Below are 13,064 nucleotides of genomic sequence, written 5' to 3' on the forward strand. Positions count from 1 at the left end.
CTTTCCCCAGCCAGTGAGTCGTGCGCAAGGGAACGGCGCTTTACCATTACGGGCATATGCCGCCTGCTGTAAACTCCTCTGCGTAGGTGCTGGACTAGGGGTGGTGGGGCTCCTGCCGCACCCCCTGGTTTGAAGTGGTTTCCATGATGTACAGGGGTCAGTGGCTCTCAGCACCCCGGCTCCTCTGGACAGGGGCTTTCTCGCACATGGAGCCTGTACAGCACCCGGCGCAATCGGGCCCGTCCTAGCGAGGGCCAGGCGCGGGAGCAGAACGCAAGTAAGGCATAAGGCGAAGCCACGGACTCCAGCGGAGCGCCTGCAGCAAGGGAGAGAGGGGGTTGGGCCCGGGGCCAATGCACTTGGCTGCACCGCGAGGCGCTGAGAGCGGGGGACAGGCCCAGCCGTGCGGTGCCTGCCCGTTCCAGTCCCGGACCCTGCGCCCTTCGCCAGCCCCGTGCCCCCGCGGCGCCCCCCTTCCCGCTCGCACGAGCTCGCCGCTCTCGCGGAAACCAGCCTGCGAGGAAGGGAGGCGGCGAACGTCGGGACCTTCCTCGCTGATTGGTCTCCGCCGCTCGCTCTCCCCCCCGCCCCCGGCTCCGAGCGGGGGCGGGCGGCGATTGGCTGCCCCGGCCTGTCAGTCGGAAAGGCCAAGTTCCATTGCGGGATCGCCTCGCTCCGCGCGCCGGGCTTGGCTGCTGCGGGGGAGGCGGCCGGCGGCCGGCGGCCGCTGCTGGGGCTGATGGAGAAGTGATGCCGGCTACCGGGACCCGGGCGGCAGCAGCGGCAGGACCAGGACCAGGACCTGCCGTGGGAGCCCAGCTGAACCCTCCGTGCTGCCAGCCAGGCGAAGACAGCAAAGCCAGCTGGTAAGGTCCAGCCACGGGGGAGGTGGGCGCCTCTGCCTGGCTGTGCACGGCTGTGTATCCACAGCGCCTTTTGTTGGAGGGGCTGGAGGCAATGCCATGCTATGCCATGCAATGCAGGATAGCGTAGCCGCGCAAGGGGAAGCGCTGTGTGTGGCCAAGATGTCTGGGACCCAGGGAACCGGCTGGCGGCTGCTGCCGCTGCCGGCTGCAATCGACTTTGACAGGCAGGAGATTGCATGGGTGCGCGATAGGAGCCACACTTCGCAAGCGAGGTACCTACCTCTCTAGCGATCCTTGCCCGGATGCCCTTCAGGAACCATAGGGGTTGCTGGAAACGAGCGTGTCTTGCTGGAAGGCTCGGACGAGTGCAAAAGTCCGCGGTGTCTCTATAAAGATAAAAGCAACGCCGAGCAAAGTGAACTTTATTGCCATAATTACAATGGGAAGTGTTAGCACGCTCCTTCCAAGGGAAGGCAGCCTCCGGCGAGGCACAGTCATGTCACCAGTATTGCTGGAGAAGGGGCAAGAGTTGCCAGTAAAGTGAGAAAACAGAGAGCTGTTAGTGAAAAAAATGGCCGGGGGGGGGGCTGTTTATTATATTTTATAGTGTAGACCTAAAGCCCTACAAGCTCAGCTGTTCCCGTCTGTAGTTTCCTTGCTGCTGTTGAGCTTCACATGGTTGGGAGATGATGAACTGGCAACATCCAAACTCATTCAGTGCTCCCCCTGAAGCATTTCCAGACAGCGTGAATCTCAGGGTTTGGTTTAGGGGACACGCTCCCCAGTTTTCGGTAACTACAATAAACTGTATTGCAACGGGGAAAGAAAGGGCTCTTCTGTGTGCGAGGCGGAGGGAGTTTAGAAATTAAAGGCTTTCCGATGTGAACTGTCAGCTCCTTCAACAGGATGTATAGCCATTTGCCAGCCGCCACTGTTGACTTCCCAAATGTTTTGTATGAGGGGAACTATCGTCGCTTTCAAAGAATGATGAATGCAGGGTAACTGCTAAAAAAGCCAGATTGCCAATTAACGGAATAGTTTTAACCTTCTGTTTCTGTAACCATCCCAACAGGGTACTGGATTTTATTTTCTGTAGAAAGATCTTAAATGAGCTTGCTTTTTATTATACACTGCAGCTGGGTATTGCTGGTTGGCTGAGTTTGAATCAGTTTCCCTCAGTAAAATTGACCAGAGAAGACACTGAATAGTATTTTTAACTTTTAAAAAATGGTTTTAAATCATTCAGTTAGCCGTGACTCATTCTTTTCAGGGTAATTAAAACATAAGTAATAAAAATGGAAAATATAAAAGCTGCTCCATGTTGTCATACTATGGATGGAAAAATAGGTAGTGCTTGAAAGGTGTGTTTAAGCAAGTATGCACCAAGGACCTCTTTAGAGAACAGTAAATTACTAGAGACCTTGGTAGTGGAAATCCTTATTACAAGTAGCCTGACCTTGACCTGATGACAGTCATTAAAACGCTTTTTAAATTAGAGATTATGTAAACATTAACTCAGACCATTTGAATGGAAAATTCATATGCACAGAAAAATTAATAGAAAACAAATTTGTTATGGCTGATTTATGCTTTTGTAAAAGGCTAAAATGGTAAGTTCAAAGAAAACTTTTAATATAGCAAAGGGGAGGGGGGGAAGGGAAGGAGGGAAATAAAGCCAGTGGCTGTTAAGACTTCTAAAGAATTTCAAAGACTAAATCCTGTTTCTTTCCCCACACATAATTTTCTATTTTTTCATTACTCTTTAACATGAATTACTCTGTGATATAAGACCAAACATTTCATCTCTTTAAAACAGCAGTGTTTTAAACCAGTGTTGAATATTCTTAATTTGTTTAAAATATTCTTTAACTTACCTTTAAAAGTTCTTTGATTAATTTTATTCTTTTCTTAATTAAATCTTGATTGCATAATATTTTAAGTAATTGTTGGTATACTTCTATTTTTCTTATGATGGGCTTGATCTTGCACCCATTCATGTCACTGAGAGTCTTATCAAGCAGGATTGGACTCAATTCTAATGTCTGAAATAACTGATCTGAAAAAGCTAATATACCTGATCATATGCTACATTTCAAGACGAAATGTAATTTGAATTATTTTTATTTATTATTTTATCTGCAGATCCCTCAACCATAATCCTAAGTGTTTAAAATGCTGCTCAACATGTTAAGAAGTTGTTTTATGTATTAAAATGTGTATGACGTATCAAGAATACTTAATTCCAAGTTTGATTCTTTTCTAGCTGTCAAAAAACCACAACAATACTATATCAATTTGGTGCTCTAAAACTTGCAAAGTAATCTGATAAATTAACTACATTACTAAAATTTGACACCATGCACGGCAAACATTTTTTAAAAATTACAAAATCATATGATAGAGGGCAGAATGGACAATGAGTGTAAACCATATTATCACAAAATGTTTATATTTCTGCACACTCAGGAGAGATGAAGTCCAGTGTTGTGGCTGGACAATAAATATTAAGTGTAAATTCTACATGTCAGATCTTTTATGACTAATACAACATTATTCTTCCCACTTTGTATTTAGTAGATAAATATCTTTATTTACAGAACATAAAATGCAATTGAAATTCAGTTGCCCATCTAGCATATAGATTTTCAGTGAATCTAGCAAACTCAAAAACGGGCATGAAGAGATGACTACAAAAATATCAGTTAACTTGACACAGTCAATTTAAAATATTTTAGGCTACTTTGGGTGTCCTATAAAGAGAAAATAGTAGCAGCAGCATTGCAGCTAGAATCGGGTACACTACAGATAGTCATGATGCGTGATCTCCCAGTCCTGTTCAGTTACTCCATCTGCCTCATACCAACCCAAAGTACCTGCACATGCCTCCTACGGACGGATGGTGCCAAAAGTTCTAGTAGTTTTGAGATATGGACAAATGTTATTTTTGACAAGGGATTAAGTGGAAACAACCAAACTAATTTTTCTTGTGACCTAAACTAGATTTTAATCTAGATATCCAGATTGTAAAAGAATAGTTTATTAATGGACTGAATCCTCTTCTATGGACCCTTAATCATGTGAGGAGTCTCATTTACTTTAGCGGAATTATTCATGAGTAAATATTTACAGGATCAGGTCCTAATTTACTGCATCACCTTAAATTTATTTAACTGAATAATTTTCATTATAGTTACTATGAAACATTTTACAAAAATTGAAATATTTTAACTCATTTATATTTCTGTGGAAAAGCACCAGATCTAATGTCACAGTAATATGTAAGCAAGAACAACTAGGAAGTGGATTTTGATATAATAAAAGGCCTAATCCATCACTAGAAATTATCATGATTTGCTCAATTATAAGTTAGTTTGACATCTGTAGTATGCAAGGTCCTGGAAAAAATTTTGAAGGAGAAATTAGTTAAGGACATTGAAGTCAATGGTAAATGGGACAAAATACAACATGGTTTTACAAAAGGTAGATCATGCCAAACCAACCTAATCTCCTTTTTTGAAAAGGTAACAGATTTTTTAGATAAAGGAAATGCAGTGGATCTAATTTACCTAGATTTCAGTAAGGCATTTGATACTGTTCCACATGGGGAATTATTAGTTAAATTGGAGAAGATGGGGATCAATATGAACATCAAAAGGTGGATAAGGAATTGGTTAAAGGGGAGACTGCAACGGGTCCTACTGAAAGGCGAACTGTCAGGTTGGAGGGAGGTTACCAGTGGAGTTCCTCAGGGATCGGTTTTGGGACCAATCTTATTTAATCTTTTTGTTACTGACCTTGGCACAAAAAGTGGGAGTGTGCTAATAAAGTTTGCAGATGATACAAAGCTGGGAGGTATTGCCAATTTGGAGAAGGATCGGGATATTATACAGGAGGATCTGGATGACCTTGTAAACTGGAGTAATAGTAATAGGATGAAATTTAATAGTGAGAAGTGTAAGGTTATGCATTTAGGGATTAATAACAAGAATTTTAGTTATAAGTTGGGGACGCATCAATTAGAAGTAACGGAAGAGGAGAAGGACCTTGGAGTATTGGTTGATCATAGGATGACTATGAGCTGCCAATGTGATATGGCTGTGAAAAAAGCTAATGCGGTTTTGGGATGCATCAGGAGAGGCATTTCCAGTAGGGATAAGGAGGTTTTAGTACCGTTATACAAGGCACTGGTGAGACCTCACCTAGAATACTGTGTGCAGTTCTGGTCTCCCATGTTTAAAAAGGATGAATTCAAGCTGGAGCAGGTACAGAGAAGGGCTACTAGGATGATCCGAGGAATGGAAAACTTGTCTTATGAAAGGAGACTTAAGGAGCTTGGGTTGTTTTAGCCTAACTAAAAGAAGGTTGAGGGGAGATATGATTGCTCTCTATAAATATATCAGAGGGATAAATACAGGAGAGGGAGAGGAATTATTTCAGCTCAGCACCAATGTGGACACAAGAACAAATGGGTATAAACTGGCCACAAGGAAGTTTAGACTTGAAATCAGACGAAGGTTTTTAACCATCAGAGGAGTGAAGTTTTGGAATAGCCTTCCAAGGGAAGCAGTGGGGGCAAAAGATCTATCTGGTTTTAAGATTCTACTCGATAAGTTTATGGAGGAGATGGTATGATGGGATAATGGGATTTTGGTAAGTAATTGATCTTTAAATATTCAGGGTAAATAGGCCAAATCCCCTGAGATGGGATATTAGATGGATGGGATCTGAGTTACCCAGGAAAGAATTTTCTGTAATATCTGGCTGGTGAATCTTGCCCATATGCTCAGGGTTTAGCTGATTGCCATATTTGCGGTCGGGAAGGAATTTTCCTCCAGGGCAGATTGGAGAGGCCCTGGAGGTTTTTCGCCTTCCTCTGTAGCATGGGGAATGGTTGACTTGAGGGAGGCTTCTCTGCTCCTTGAAGTCTTTAAACCATGATTTAAGGACTTCAATAACTCAGACATGGGTGAGGTTTTTCATAGGAGTGGGTGGGTGAGATTCTGTGGCCTGAACTGTGAGGAGGTCAGACTAGATGATCAGAATGGTCCCTTCTGACCTTAGTATCTATGATTTTTCAACAACGCTTTTTTCCTTTATTATGGATTTATGACTCAGATCTTTCTACAGCTATATCAAAATGACAGTGCAGTTTCTTAAACCACACTAGATTTGCTTTATTTAGATTTCCTGTTTATAAAATAAGCAAAATAAGTCTCTCCTTTCCCAATATATTTGTAAGTCTTACCAATTGGAGACTATCAAAATAACACAAAATCCTGGATTTTCCTTGCGTGTATATACATCAGTGATTTTTGCAGGGAACTCTTAATAAATAAATAATATAAAGGAAATATAGAAAGGAAAATTAATCATTCTAGCATGTTGCAACCTGCTCCCCATTTAATTGCCAAAATAAAGATATAAAGCAGTGTATTAAAATATTGGTAATTTGCCACGTGTAGTAGTAAAATTATTTATTTTGATGCAGCTAGGAAAAACAACTTTCATTCTGTTTAGAAATGAGAAATTTGTTTAGTTTATTTAGTTAAAATAAAAAAAACTTTGTAAGAAAATTATAGAAAGAACTAATGAATTTTAAATACTTTATGTAGCTCCTTCCTTCAGTTATATTAAATCATGCAAACTGTACATTGATCTTTTGAAAAGCTAATTCAATTTTTGAACTTCAGTAAAAACACTGACTTGTATCCTCTCCAGCAAATGCAGCGTCGGTAATTTCTGGTTCATGGAAGCTCTGCAGACCTCCCTGGACATGGAGAAGTGTAAAATACAACCTAAGATGACTTTTTATCTTCCCCATTTACTCATATGTCACCTTGTTCCAAATGTTTCCAAAGTGTCATAAGATACTGATAGGTGCATAACACTGCTTTAGGCTGTATATATGGATGCCTAAGATGGCTTCTGTCGGAGGAGCAAATGCTGCATGGAAGCTGATCCATCTCCCATTGACTTCAATGGAAGTTGGATCAGGCCTCATAAAGCATTTCCCATTGACATCCATGAGGATTGCTCTTAAGCAGAGACTGCAGATTCAGGTCCAGAGGCTGAGGATAAACTCATTTTCCAACAGATGAAGAGGGGCAGAGGCAGGCAGGTTCTTCTCTGACTGACTGACATACTCATATGCAGTGTGGGTTGCAGGAGATTAGACAGACAAGGTGGGTGAGGTAATATCTTTTATTGGACGTACTTCAGTTGGTGAGAGTAACAAGCTTTTGAGCTTGCGCAGAGCTCTTCTTCAGATTTGGGAAATGTACTCAGTGTCACAGCTAAATACAAGATGGAACAGGATTGTTTAGCATAAATATTTAACACATATGTGAAGGTGAAGTGGCTCATTAACACCCCTCCAGTCATGGAGGGAGGGAAAGGAATGCAGGAAGTGGGGGGAGAATGCAGCTTGGGGGGGGATTTGTTAGTGGGTTATAGCGTATTGTAATAAACTATAAATCCAGTGTCTCTATTCAGTCCGTGATTTTTAGTGTCTAACAAAGTTATGAATTTAAGTTCCCATGCTTGTCTTTTGAGAGAGTTGTGTGATAGGTCAAAAATAGTGATCACTGGTGATAAGGTATTTTTGTCTTTTATCATTTTCCTGTGCGAGTTCATTCAAGTATGTAGTGATTGTCTGGTTTCATCCACATAGTTGTTACTGGGCCATTTAGTGCACTGGATAAGGTGCACCATGTATTGTGATAGGCATGTGTAGGACCCATGGATGTTGAAAGGCGTGTTGTGGGGAGTGTTGATCATTGTAGCAGTGGAGATATGTCTGCAGGTTTTGCATCTGTTGTTCTAGCAGGTCTGGTACCACTTTGGATTGGTGTGCCCTGGTCTGTGGGGAGCTTGCTTCTGATGATGAGCTTGGAGAGGTGGGGGAGCTGTCTGAAAGATAGAAGAGGGGGTACAGGGAAGATTTCTTTCAGGATGGAGTCCCCATTGACTATTGGTTGTAGTTGTTTAATGATACCTCATATCGGTTCCAGTGTAGGGTCAGAGATGACAAGAAGGGGTGTGTGGTCAGAGGGGGTTTTATTTCTGTATTGTACAAGGTTCTTAAGAGGTATTTGGGTGGCCCATTTCATGGTGTGATCTACTTCTCTGGTGGAATGTCCTTGTTTGGGAAAGACAGTTTTGAGAGTGTGAAGGTATACATTGTGGCTTTTCTCCTAAGAGCATATTCCTTGGTATTTGAGTGCCTGGGCTTTAGATAACAGATTTCTTGATATGTTTGGGGTGGTTACTGGATCTATGAAGGTAAATGTGGTGATCCATGGGTTTCTTGTATATAGTTATCTGTTGGTTTTCATTATTGAAGCTGATTGTGGGGTCCAGGAAGTTGAGGCTAGTGTGGGAGTGTTCCAGAGAGAATTTAATAGATGGGTGGTGGTTGTTGAAGTTGTGGTGGAAATCTATAAGGGAGTTCAAGTCATCTGTCCAGAGGATGAAAATATTATCAATGTATTTCAGATATATCATTGGTTTTGTGGTACATTTGTCCAGAAATTCTTCTTCAAAGTGGCCCATAAAGCCGTTGGCATATTGGGGAGCCATCCTAATACCCATGGCCTTTCTCATTGTTTGGACAAAGTGTTTGTTGTTGACTGAAAAATTATGAGTGAGGATGAAATGGATAAGTTTGGCAATGTGTTTGGGGTATATATATGATGGTTGTCCATTGTCTTGTAAATATTTGAGGCAGGCAGCTATACCATCATTGTGGGTGATGTTGGTGTATATGGAAGTGACATCCATGTTGGCAAGGATGGTGTTCTGAGGGAGGTTGTTAATGTGGAGTTTGTGGAGGCAGTCTGTTGTGTCTTGGAGGAAGCTGGCCCTTGTGTGGTGAGTGGTTTGAAGTCCCACTAGATAGTGATCAAACTAGTAGACAAAGGGGGTACCATTGTAGTCTTCAGCCATGATGACAATGTTAACAAGGGAACAAAAGCTCTCTGACACCACCTACTATAAAAAAACTCGAGAACACAATGGACTTCCTCCACAAACTCCACAACATTAACAACCTCCCCACATTCCTTTCCCCGCTATGACTAAAGCGGTCTTAATAGGCTACTTCCCCGTGAATGGTCCCTTAAAATGTGTGAACTATTTATTTTAAACATTCTGTTCCATATTGTATTTAGCTGTGACACACTGAATATATTTCCCAGATCTGAAAACGAGCTCTGCGTAAGTTTGAGAGCTTGTCTCTTTCACCAACCGAAGTTGGTCCAATAAAAGATATTACCTCACCCATCTTGTCTCTCTAAGTAATACTCTGTCAGCCAGGAAAAAATTTCTAAAGGACAGTGCAGCCTAAAGATGTGTCTTTGACAGCAATATTCTGAAGCTCAGTCAGGTAGAAGTGAAGGACAGATAGGGACAAAAATGACTGGCCTCTCTGAGAATTGGATCTGCATAGGAAGCATGTTAATTCGGTCTTAGGGCTTTAGGAGTTGTGATAGACTGAATGGGCCCAGCTGTGATGATGCGTTATGAATCTCAATTTCAGTCCTCAAGCTCTGCCTCCATTGGTCACTGCTAATAACAATTATTATTATACTCAACACTTACATTTCAGTTTTCATTCAAAAACACTATTTTACACTGTATTCAGGCATAATTTCACACAACATTGAAATAGAGCTACATCTAGGGTTTTATAGTGCACAGCAACACTACACAACAACTTAGAACTTTTCCAGTTTTGGATCTGACCAAACCAAATATTCATTTATACACACAGCCCTTTTGAAAAGTGCCATGTACAATTTAAATAATATGATAAATTCAGGTAGACAGAATGTAATTATTCTAATGAAATTTAGCCAGGACATCTAGGTCATCACTTCTGACTTTGCAGAAAATGCCGGGCCATTATGAAATAGCCACACATCTTTCTTAGTGCCTCTTATACCATGTTTGGATACTGGCTTAATTAGAAAAGAAGAGGAAAGAATACTGTCTATCAAATCACCAGCATCTCTTCCACACACAGGTTTTTCTCTTGTGGTCTCCTAATCAAGTATCAGATTTAACAATGCTTAGCTTGCCTCCCTCTGAGCTGTTCTGCAGCTCCTCCATTTGAAGGGCTGTTGTTTTGTTTCTTTAGTCCTTCAGCAGGTGGCCACATTTTCAAGTGAATAGCTAGCTCTGCTGAGGAGCATCATCTGTGGCTTTGTGGAGGTTCTGCCAGCCAGAAGGCTGCAGATATTTCCTGCTGGATCAGGCCCTGAACTTGTTAAAGTATACCATTACTAATTTCAGGTTTCAGAGTAGCAGCCGTGTTAGTCTGTATTCACAAAAAGAAAAGGAGTATTTGTGGCACCTTAGAGACTAACAAATTTATTTGAGCATAAGCATTTGTGAGCTACAGCTCATTTCATCGGATCTAAGTAATTTATTACTTAGAGTTGGATCTTGTACATTAGAAGAAAAGTAGAATAAATAACACTTATGTTCAGATTTGATATTTACTTTATATAGCGGGAGATTTAAGTAGGGGAGCAAATTTTTAATATTCTCTCTATTTAGTCAGATCTTAAAAAGAAAATATGGAGTGTGTCACGTTCCGGGGTACAATCCAGACCACTTGTGATTATGGCCAATTAAGGAAAGTGTATGGATTAATAATTTAGAGCAATCTTGACCCCTCCCCCCTTCCTACCACTGTGTTTAGTGGTGGAGGGGAAGGAAAACTCTACAAGATGCCCCTCATGGTGTTTCTCCCAAACCATAGCACTGGGGGAATGGGTGCAGTGAGGTACAGAGTTTGCCCTCTTAGTGACTGCAGTTAAAGTTATACTTAATCAAATCAAACATTTGTAAGTATGGAAATGCATAATTACGATCACATAAATAACCTTAACTCTGCCCTCACACTACTCAATAAACAAACAGTCTCAGACCCAAACACCACCTAATTAATCATCCTCCATTCACATATTACATTTCATACCTACACCAAAGAAATGGACAAAGTCCTTCCAACATTTTCAATAGAGGTCTCTGTGCCATAAATAGCCACTGGAGTGTCCACTGCAAACGTATTTATAGAGTGAGTGCTCCATGATCTGCACTGGCTTCCCATGGGTTTTTAGATGGAGTTTAGATATTGGTTTTGACCTAAAAAGCCCTATATGGTTCAGGACCTTCCTACCAGAGAGGCTGCTAGTCTCCCCATGACAAGCCACCATAGGGGAGATCAGCAGAGATACTCAAATTGGACTCCCCCGCCCCCCGTCAATATAAAAGAGAAGGGATCACTGGCAGGGTGTTCTCCATTCCTGTGAAATGCCCTGGTCAAAAATAGCCCAAATCTCTTGCTCTTCAGGGCATCCTTCTTAGGAGGGTTGCTGAAGAAGCAGATATTGTTGAGGACGATGATTAGGGAAAAATGGGGAATATGTTTTATTGCTGTACTACTTTGTAACTTGTTGTTATTATGTATTATTATATAATCATAGGACTGGAAGGGACCTTGAGAGGTCATCTAGTCCAGTCCCCTGCACTCATGGCAGGACTAAATACTATCTAGACCATTCCTGAGAGGGGTTTGTCTAACCTGTTCCTAAAAATCTCCCATGTTGGAGATTCCACAGCCTCCCTAGGCAATTTATTTCAGTGGTTAACCACCCTGACAGTTAGGAAGTTTTTCCTGAAGTCCAACCTAAATCTCCCTTGCTGCAATTTAAGCCCATTGCTTCTTGTCCTATCCTCAGAGTTTAAGAAAAACAATTTTTCTCCCTCCTCCTTGTAACAACCTTTTACGTACTTGAAAACTGTTATGTCCCCTCTGTCTTCTCTTTTCCAGACTAAACAAACCCAATTTTTTCAATCTTCCCTCATATGTCGTGTTTTCTAGACCTTTAATCATTTTTGTCGCTCTTCTCTGGACTCTCTCCAATTTGTCCACATCCTTCCTGAAATGTGGTGCCCAGAACTGGACACAATACTCCAGTTGAGGCCTAATCAGCGTAGAGTTGAATGGAAGAATTACTTCTTGTGTCTTACTTACAAGACTCCTGCTAATACATCCCGAATGATGTTTGTTTTTTTTACAACAGCATTACTGTTGACTCATATTTAGTTTGTGGTCCACTGTGACCCCCCAGATCCCTTTCCACAGTACTCCTTCCTAGGCAGTCATTTCCCATTTTGTATGTGTGCAACTGATTGTTCCTTCCTAAGTGGAGTACTTTGAATTTATCCTCATTGAATTTCATCCTGTTTACTTCAGACCATTTCTCCAGTTTGTCCAGATCATTTTGAATTTTAATCCTATCCTCCAAAGCACTTGCAACTCCTCCCAGCTTGGTATCATCTGCACACTTTATAAGTGTACTTTGTTTGCCATTATCTAAATCATTGATGAAGATATTGAACAGAACCGGACCCAGAACTGATCCCTGTTGGACCCCAGTCATTATGTCCTTCCAGGATGACTGTGAACCACTGATAACTACTCTCTGGGAATGGTTTTCCAAACAGTTTTCACCTACTTATGGTATTAGAAAGTTAGTTATTGTTTCTTTCCTTGATTTATCATTTTGAGTATTTGTCAGACACACCTAAAGTGTTCAGATGGGTGCCTCTTGTTATTATTTTGTTAATCTAAAAAATAAATAAATAGAGAATTTACCTTTTCAACCCTTTAGAGACCTCATTCCTGTAGATTAGGTCATCTTCAGGATCTGCTACGTATACCACACTATGATGCAGTATTTAAACTATTGTGCATCCAGCTTTAGATAATTGCAGCCATAGACTCCAGACTTTGATATTTTCAACTGTAACTCAATTTAACAGGATAATATTGTATTGGAATTAACATATATATGTTTCCTTAGAGCATGCACGTCTGTAGTCTGAGATTTGCTTTTAGAGACTGGTGGCCTAAATTTAGCTTTGCTAATCTTTCCATCCATTTGATAAACACACCTTGCCAGAATCTCTTTACACAAAAAATAAGCAGTAATTGTACCCTACTTGGTTTGGTTCATATTTTATTCTTGATGCACTTGAAGTTAACATGGAGTTTGTCTTTGCAAGAAAATTAGGGAACACGGTCTACCCGCAATGAGCTGACATGATGTTAAACTTGACTTGTCTCCTATCAGCAATTAATACAAAATCATAATCATGTGTTAGTTAGCCCAACTACTCAAGGTTGCA

General features: G+C 41.2%; 1 protein-coding gene across 2 annotated transcripts in view; it reads left to right on the forward strand.

Annotated features, from left to right (window-relative positions):
- Nucleotides 1-638: 638 nt before the first annotated feature.
- Nucleotides 639-13,064, forward strand: part of B3GALT1 (beta-1,3-galactosyltransferase 1) — a 400,481-nt gene continuing 388,055 nt past the window's right edge. For both annotated transcript variants that reach the window (XR_006277973.1, XM_038422791.2), the window contains exon 1: nt 639-866. The gene's annotated coding sequence lies outside the window, so the exon portion shown is untranslated. The remainder of the gene's footprint in view (nt 867-13,064) is intronic.

The sequence above is a fragment of the Dermochelys coriacea genome, chromosome 11 (genome assembly GCF_009764565.3).
Source record: "Dermochelys coriacea isolate rDerCor1 chromosome 11, rDerCor1.pri.v4, whole genome shotgun sequence".
Lineage (NCBI taxonomy): Eukaryota > Metazoa > Chordata > Testudines > Dermochelyidae > Dermochelys > Dermochelys coriacea.